Below are 10,000 nucleotides of genomic sequence, written 5' to 3'. Positions count from 1 at the left end.
CTTGTTTTCACGTCACAAGGTACATGCAGTCAATCAAAGTACACCCAGTTTCAAAATACTGGCTATTGTTGACATTACAAAAACTTCATAGACTTTAGTGTTTCAGTTTGAAAAACATGCAAAACATGCAGTCCACCGTTTTTACACTACATTTCTTGGTTGGGAATTGTATGTCCACATGTACAGTAACTTTACTTTTTTCCAGCCTCTCTTAGTGAAAGACCGTGGTTGATTACATGGTCAATGATAGTCATCACTGACTACTGTTCTTGCAGCCCTTGGAATGCCACCACCACACATTCTTACACCTTTACCTTGCCCTCTCCTTGGGCCTTCTCTTCTCCCTGGCCCTGCTCCTCTCACTTCACCTCTCATCTCTCACTGCACCCCTCACTGCACCTCTCACTGCACCCCTCACTGCATCTCACCTCTCACTGCATCTCACCTCTCACTGCACACTGCACCCCTCACTGCACCTCTCACTGCATCGCACCTCTTCATGCATCTCACCTCTCACTGCACCCCTCACTGCACCTCTCACTGCACCCCTCACTGCATCTCACTTCTCACTGCATCTCACCTCTCACTGCACACTGCACCCCTCACTGCACCCCTCACTGCATCTCACCCCTCACTGCATCTCACCTCTCACTGCATCTCACCTCTCACTGCACCTCACCTCTCACTGCACCTCACCTCTCACTGCACCTCACCTCTCACTGCACCTCACCTCTCACTGCACACTGCACCTCTCACTGCACCTCTCACTGCACCCCTCATTGCACCAATTTGAATTTAGTGCAACGTAATCATTCATTCTATTTACCATAGTTTAAAAATTGTCTTTTAACATGGTTAAATTAACAAACATACGTAATTTGACAACCATCCATGTGTAAAATCCCTCTTCTACATAAAATTTGTCTTAAATGTTTTCCCCTAAGCCTTTTCTTTAAATTTCATTTCATTTGTATCTCTCTGAAGTTGTTCTCAAGTTGTCTGGTATTTACCCTGTTGTTTCATATTTATAGACATGACTAAGACTGGTAAACCAGACTCATACTGGCATGACATCATGTGCAAGTATGCCCAAGGGAAGTACCACTTCTCAACAGGCAAGAAGCCAGGGGCGAAGAAGTGGAAGCATGCCTTGGAAAGAATTAATAACTGTCCATTACACAAACAGACCTGTGCATATGATATATTTGGGAAAATAATCACTTGCAAATGTGGTTATCATAAGGTATGTAATGAATGTGATTATTTTACCTATGCTGGTGATCATTACTAATTTAAAAACATTTTTTAATAAGAGAAAAATGTTCATTATTTGAGCTGTAAAGCCTGACATGAAATAATAGTCAGAAAAAGGTGTGTGTGTATATATATATATATATATATATATATATATATATATATATATATATATATAATGCGCACAAACTGAGCAAAGCTGTGCAATTTAGTGCAAATGCTGTCAGTACACTAGATTAATTTCTTAGCTTTTAATGTAAATCAGTGAGGTCTTTATAATGGTATAACAGGTTACTTGAATAAAATGCATATAAATGTCAATTTAACTCGCAGTAAAAAGATGCCTGCACAAAGACCTGAAGGTGGGTGTTTTTACAATTCTACTTAAAGGTGTATTACTTTCCTTAAAGAACAACAACCTATGAATCAGACGACAGTTTGCATGTAGTAATTGTGTACAACATGTTTTTCAGCAAAGTTTTGATTTTGATAATTTGCAGATTTTGAGACCTAGGGAAAACACTAATCCTAGGGTAAACACTAATGCTTTTTTTACAGTCAGCAGAGCAGACAGTGTTAGGCATGCAAGCAGGACCACAGAGCAGTGCAGGCATGCAAGCAGGACCACAGAGCAGTGCAGGCATGCAAGGAGGACCACAGAGCAGTGCAGGCATGCAAGGAGGACCACAGAGCAGTGCAGGTGCAAAACCTGCCTCATGGAGCAGTGCAGGTGCGCAGGCAAGACCAGCCTCATGGAGCAGTGCAGGTGCTCAGGCAAGACCAGCCTCATGGAGCAGTGCAGGTGCGCAGGCAAGACCAGCCTCATGGAGCAGTGCAGGTGCGCAGGCAAGACCAGCCTCATGGAGCAGTGCAGGTGCTCAGGCAAGACCACTGAGCAGTGCAGGCGCAAAACCAGCCCCAGAGAGCAGTGCAGGCTCAAGATCAGTCCCAGAGAGCAGTGCAGGCTCAAGATCAGTCCCAGAGGGCAGTGCAGGCTCAAGATCAGTCCCAGGGAGCAGTGCAGGCTCAAGATCAGTCCCAGAGAGCAGTGCAGGCTCAAGATCAGTCCCAGAGAGCAGTGCAGGCTCAAGATCAGTCCCAGAGAGCAGTTCTTCAATAAAGTGTGGTCTTTGTGGTGAAGACATTGATGTGGACTGTTTCTCCGAACATCTGTCAGATTACCATGTCCAAGAATGTTGTGACCAGTGTGGTGCAAAAGTCTGGGGTGCGGTTGGACTTCTTCACCACATTGAAACTAATCATCCTTGTACCAGTCTTGCAGGGACAGAATCTGTGGATCCACCGACATCTTCTCCAACAACATCATTTACTGAATCACCCGCATACATTGAAGAGCAGCAAGGCGTTCCACAAACTGCACCTCAAACACCATCCCTGGAAATTAACCTGAGGCCTCCAGTAGTGAATTGGGTGAGTTTTCTCCCCAAACAGTTCTGTCGAGTTATTAAGCCAGCAGACCAGAAGTGGATCGCGCAGTGTCTATATGACGCCACAGGACGACTTAAGCAGCAGTTTTCTCAAAACTGGTTTCATCCACCAAGTCCCAGCAAGCCTACAACTTCACCTCCTGATCCTAACACCTACTTTAGACAGCGTATGTTTCTGTGGGCCCCAATGAGAATGTGGGGTATTCCTCTGAAGTGCACACAGTGCAATAGGAAGATGCACCATTCAGGAATCTACACAAAAGTGAGGGAAGTCATTGATATTGACTCGAGATATTATTTAATTGGAGTAGACTACCCTCGCTGCAGTAAGTGTAAGATTCCTGTCTGCCCTTGGAGTTCGGAGATCCTCAAACAACTAGATCCCTCCCACAGAAACAAATTCCCCGCTGTTCTTACCACTCACCTTGCACTTGACAGGAAGTGTGTGACTTTGTTGAAGCCTAGAACTGCTGGGAACAGCTCCAGTTTCTTGCAGCAGGCGCTTGAAGAAGTTCACAGCGAGGAGTGGGCAAGACGTACCATTAACTATCTGACAGACTGTGAATTTCACAAAAAGAAATGTGCCCTGACACAGGCTGAAGTGGTATATCAGCAGCCACCGCCTTTTTGCCCCCTACCTCTGGCACAGTGGTTTGAGACGGTTCATGCCAACGAGATCCTGAGTCACATTGATGAGCTAAAGGGTGTCATAACATCAACATATGGTAGCATCCTGAAGCTTGATTCTACCAAGAAGGTAAATGTATATAAAAAGAGGCAAATGCATGTTAATTTCAACTTGATGTTCAGAGATTTTTACCTGATTGTAATGTTTGTGTATTTATATAGATAACTAAAAAGCTTGCTGGTGGCATTGCGGACACTGCTACATGGATGACCAATGTTGGCAATGAGTTTGGCCAAGTCCTGAACTGTGTCCTAACCACTGGTGAGGGAGCTGGCATAGATGACTTGTGTCAGGGCATCGTAAAGCGATACAAGGATGCTGGGGAGCCAGAGCCAGCTGTGATTTACGTTGACCGGGACTGCTGCAGCGAGACAGGTTTGTTACATTAAGTCTTTACCTAATATGAATGTGTTTGTATTTCTAATTCATATTAGCAACCATTTCAGGCATGTTTCTAAATTACTAAAAACTAAATTTCATTCCTGTACATGGTTTTTCTAGGTGTTTGTTCATATTCTTTAAGAACACTCATAAAGAGAATTTTTAGAACTATTTACTATAGAAATTTATATTTTTTTAGATCTATTTACAATGGTTCTAAAATTCTTAATTTCTATTTACAGTAGCAATTTACTATGAGAACCCTGTTCAGTGTTTGCAATCAAGTAGACAAAAGCTTATGTAAAACAGCATTATTATATTTCTTTAATGATGCAAATGTAAATCTGAGAAAACAATCACTCCTTGTTTCTCATTGGTGTAGGCGTGACTCCAGTTCTTACCTGGTTCCGACCATGGAATATCACAGTGCGACTTGATGTGTTCCACTTCATGCGGCGGTTTACTGCTGGCCTTACAACGGAGCACCATCCACTGTATGGCACTTTCTGCTCCAAGTTGTCCAGCTGTATATTTGAATGGGACAAGGATGACATCTCTCGTCTTAAAGAGGCGAAAAAGACCATGCTTTTAAAAAAACATGGGGGTCATATTTCAACATAGGCCCAAATCCTGTCAAGCATCACCTCCAGTGAGCTGGCCAAGCACTGCAGGAGGAGGACACGCGGAGTTGAAGAAACTCGTGTCTTGATACAAGGACTGCTGGACTCCATGTGGGAACTGACCGACACCACTGGTTTGCGCCTCATCAATCCAGAGAGCATGACACGTGTGTGGTAGGTACAGCAGAAACACTTACCTTGCATCCAAGATCCACCCGGTGTTCAGTTGTACACAAAACTGGGCTCCGGTTTACAGAAGGGTGACAAGGTTCTGGATGTACTGAGGTGTGGCAGAGGGTCCTCCTCTCTGGAAAGCTTCCATCGCCACCAGTGCACTTTTATTCCAGGTAAATTGAAATTATAAAACAATATTATGCATATATTTAAATAGTGTTGTCACAATACTGAAGTTGCTGACTTCGAAAATTAAAGGCACCAAATTGGAAACAAACCTTTTTCTTAGGCCTGGTGGTTCTGAGTGGGGGGTTATATAATAGTATTTTAATCATGTGAAACATTGTCTTTCAGGTTGGAGATGTAATGCACTACATACGCAGATGTACATGCTTGAGGGTGCATCTAGGTGGAACATCAACCGAGCTCATCAAGCTGTGGACATGAGTGGTACATCACTTACTAAAATGTATGATGTACGTTTAATGTCCCACATGAATGTCCTCAGCAACAGAGTCCTTGGATGTGCACTCCTGCCAGAATTCAAACCTCCTGGGAAACCCACTGGTAAGATTCACCATTGTACACACTATTACGATAGTGATTCCAGGCATCACTGTGTGTTTTCAAAGGCTTTGCATGCTGCCTGAACGCTAACCAATCAGACCATCGTTTTCATGACTGATCATTGCTGTAAAGGTGCTTGTTCCTAGTTATAAGATATGTCAGTTTGTGAAGTTGAAGTGTATTTGTTTTAGTTTTTCTTTTGTGATTTTTGCTTTTACATTTTTCATGTTAATCGCAAAATAGATTTTTCATTAGCAACACTACATTCATCACATGCACTGTAGCCTACTGCTTTAGCCTGATATATAGCTCTTATTACAAAATGTTTATTGAATCTTTATGGCAGATGAGCGTATAGCTGTGGAGTACTTGCTGGCACAGTCTGACAGAGGAGACCTGCTTTCTCCACTGGAGCAACATGAAATCGCCTTGCCAGAGATGGAGGTTGAAGTTCAGGAGGATGAGTGTCTGGATGTCACAATATGTGAAGCGGCAGACCTCAATTTGGGCACACACACCCTTGCAAGTTCCAGCAGTCATGGTGATTCATTGATCTCACCTCTGGTAATGTCAATTTTCTTGATCGTTTTGAATTAAAATTACATAGGAATGTTAATGTTTTTAGGAGCAATGAATGAGTTGCTTCATGATTAAACGTTCATTTAATTAAAAGATTAATAATAGTCAATTTGAACAGTCAATTTTGTAACTGAAGTTTATTCTTCTCTTTAAAATTTTTTTAAAAAATCTAGGAAACCAGTGTGCCAAGTGGTGGCTCTTACAGTCCTGACATTGAAGACATTTCCTGTGCTGGGCCCAGCACACCAGCTCCGGTAAAGTTTCTAATACCTGATGCTTGTAATTTGTGAATGGTTTATCAAAGTATCAAAATAATTTCCTAATCCAGGATTCTGTTTTTGTTTCCATTTCTAGGACAGTAGATGTGATTCAAGGGGTGTTCCTGGATGGGAGGCAGTGGATAACCTGGCAGGCTATCTCGTCAGTCTCAACCGCACGATCACTGGTTTATCAACTAACGAGATAGCAGAGATCTTGCGGTTGTATTCGTATTTGCATACCATTGATCAGTCCCCCTCCAAGTATTCCCTTAAGTGCAAGAAAAAGACCTTGGAAGGTCCTTGGAGAGCTTCTCGGAAGCGTAGTGGCTCAGCCCCTGGTCAGCAAGCAGCTGAGAGGTGAGTTAAATTGTAGTGCACCGGTGATAAATTTGAGTCTTGTTGAATGCTCCCTGTATAATTTAATTCCTTTCAAAGGTTAAAAATACTTTAAAAAAACTGTTTTGATGAGATCCAGGATAGATCATAAAGTCTATCTCTCATTGCCATACAATTCCAAAACATAATCAGTCTATATGTTTACAAAGCTATAATGAACCATAGAATACTAATCATACATAATACAATCATGCATCTTTTTATTCACAGACTGTTCATGACTCATGGTCAGGCTGCCCAGAGACCTGATGCCAACAGGGTTTCAGAATGTGTTGCACTCAAGCTTCTGAAGGAATTCAGGGAAGCCAGAAATAGGCCTAAAGATAACAAGGGCAAAACCTTTCCCATTCCTCAGGCAATTGTGATGATTTACAGCCACATCAAGCAGCTGCTTGAAGACTGCAGAGAGCTACTAGACCAGACCAACTTGGTGCTAGTTACTATAAACAACACCACAGTGTCTTCATGGTGAGTTGGATTTCAGCTTCCTAAATTCACTTCAGTAATATGAAATCTATTCCTATGATGAACGACTGCACTTCTGAAATAATAAATCTTTTGAACTATTCTCTATTCCACATGTATTTGTATATAACATACATTAAATGTATACATTGTTTTCAGACACCGTCTCATTTTGAAACTTGCAACCTTTTATATGTCTGCCAAAAAAAGGATTTAAAAAATTTGGTAATAAATGCATACATTGTTTCACAAAAGCTTTTCAGAAATTCAGAATGTTACGGTTTAGAATACGTTATTGCTTATTACACAGCTTTCTGAAATGCTTGATTCTGATTTGTCAGTTGAGACATTCCACAGTCTGTTTTTCTCTGATAATGTTCACAAAGTGCAAAGTTCATCAATTACGAAATGAGGTCAATTCGGCTATAAATCAGCTGTAATGTTATCAGTTTAGTTATTGTCCAATAATGTCAGTATAGTCAAATTGATAATATTGCTGAATGTTAAAGGAACACGCTGACTTTTTGGGACTTTAGCTTATTCACCGTATCCCCCAGAGTCAGATAAGTCCATACATACCCTTCTAATCTCCGTGCGTGCTGTAACTCTATCCGACGCCCCCACCGCTGGCCTAGCTTAGCACAAATACTGGAGGTAAATGGCTCCATCTAGCATACTGCTCCCAATAAGTGACAAAATAACATCAACATTTTCCTATTTACATGTTGTGATTTGTATAGCAACAGTGTGTACAAATAACAAGGCCATATGAGACGCAGGCTTCTTCTAACCATATACATACTGGGAAGTATATTCTCAGAAGGTGAAGCACTGCTACTTGGACGGAGTGATTTACTCGCAGCACCTGAGAACTGGTGAGGAGCAGAGAGTTTGCTCAGAGTTGGAGTAAATCACTCCACAGAAGTAGCAGTGCTTCGGAGATACGGTGAATAAGCTAAAGTCCCAAAAAGTCGGCGTGTTCCTTTAATGCTGAAGTATCCAATTGATGGATAGTTTTTGAATAGTTTAGTGTACATAGTTTATAAAAACAAATCAGTAGAGATGTTTTGTAAATGTACTGTGGGTAAAGCTAAAAATGTCTGTTATTCTTTCCCAGGCTTCTCGACAGACAGAAAAGAACTGACCGGGACACCTTGCTACAAGGAGTGGAGCTTCCCCAGCCTGTTGGTTTGGCAAAGGAGCCACTGCCAAAGCCTAGAGAACTCCCATCTGCACCTGTTGAACATGGACATGTTGCCATTGAGTTCCAGGAGCCTGAAAATCGGGAGGGTGAGGCAGTTATACGCCAACGTAAATGTGCACGAACTGGAACTGCAGTGTTTTCTATTACGCACACAGACACTGGGCTTGTAGACACATCTCCATCTGGCACAGACTGGCCTGGGGCCCAGCACTTTCCTGGGTGGCATGTCTGGCCTGGGAATTCGGATTTGTCTTTTCCACCATCGCACTCTCAGAGTTGGTCGTCTTTTCCACCAGGCCAACCGCCATCAGTTCCACCATCGCACTCTCAGGGTTGGTCGTCTTTTCCACCAGGCCAACCGCCATCAGTTCCACCATCGCACTCTCAGGGTTGGTCGTCTTTTCCACCAGGCCAACCGCCATCAGTTCCACCATCGCACTCTCAGGGTTGGTCGTCTTTTCCACCAGGCCAACAGCCATCAGTTCCACCATCGCACTCTCAGGGTTGGTCTTCTCTTCAGCCGTGCCAACAGCCATCGGTTCCACCATCGCACTCTCAGGGTTGGTCGTCTTTTCCACCAGGCCAACCGCCATCAGTTCCACCATCGCACTCTCAGGGTTGGTCGTCTTTTCCACCAGGCCAACAGCCATCGGTTCCACCATCGCACTCTCAGGGTTGGTCTTCTCTTCAGCCGTGCCAACAGCCATCGGTTCCACCATCGCACTCTCAGGGTTGGTCTTCTCTTCAGCCGTGCCAACAGCCATCGGTTCCACCATCGCACTCTCAGGGTTGGTCTTCTCTTCAGCCGTGCCAACAGCCATCGGTTCCACCATCGCACTCTCAGGGTTGGTCGTCTTTTCCACCAGGCCAACAGCCATCAGTTCCACCACCTCCTCAGAACCGACAGCGTGCATGGAGACAGCACAAGGCAGCACTTGAGGATCAAGAGCGTGTGGCAAGAGGGGAGCCACCAAAGAAGCGTCACACAAAGGAACATTACCATTATGAGTGTAAAATATGTGGCCAATCAAAAAGTAAACTCACTGGCCATTCCCAGGTTAGAGGAAAGTGGTACTGTCCAGCAGCTGGCCAGACCATTGCAGAGTGGAAAGAGTCTCTTTAGGATTTATTTTGTCTTTCATTCACAATTATATTTAATTTTTTATTTTTTATAATTGTGATAATTTTAATTTTAGAAAATTTTATATAATTTTATAAAACTTTAAATTTTACGTTAGTGCATTAAGTACATTTGAAGGAAAGCTCTTAAAAATATGTTTATGTATATATATTTTATATATAACAATTTTTTCTACATTTTTATTAAACTATTTGTGGAAGTTATATTATTACTATTATTATATCTAGCCATTGCAATTGTGTGAGTGTGTATGTGTATCTAAATGGCTAATTATTATTAATATTATTATTATTATAAAACTACCAAAAATACTAATTATATATATATTATTATTCATTTATCAAACTATTTGTAATTGTACTACGTTTTTATTATCATTACATGTAGCTATTTAAATTTGTATTTATTATAAAGTTATATAGATTTGAGCTTTTATTTGTGAATGTGTATATATTATTATTATTATATGTAATGTATATATTATTATTATGAAACCAAATTTGTGGTAGTGTTTATTATATATGAAACCATTTTAATTATATATATATATATATATATATATATATATATATATATATATATATTCCTTCTATTGTAAATGTTGGATTTGAGACTTTGTGGTAGTGATTGTATAATAAATAATCGTATTTACATATATTTGTACTTGTATATATTTTTTTATTTTTTTATTACATATAACGTGCGTTACATTCGAGCTTTTGGAATAAACTATGTTTGTGCAAAGTATGTTGTACATTTTATTCTTGCAAATTGTTTTTTAATTGGGTAAAATAGGTCTAAAATGCGTCTAAATGTGTAAAAT

This window comes from Siphateles boraxobius, unplaced genomic scaffold, assembly GCF_051911475.1.
Source record: "Siphateles boraxobius isolate OS27281-9 unplaced genomic scaffold, OSU_SipBor_1 6, whole genome shotgun sequence".
NCBI classification, from domain to species: domain Eukaryota; kingdom Metazoa; phylum Chordata; class Actinopteri; order Cypriniformes; family Leuciscidae; genus Siphateles; species Siphateles boraxobius.
This window is presented reverse-complemented; position numbering follows the sequence as displayed.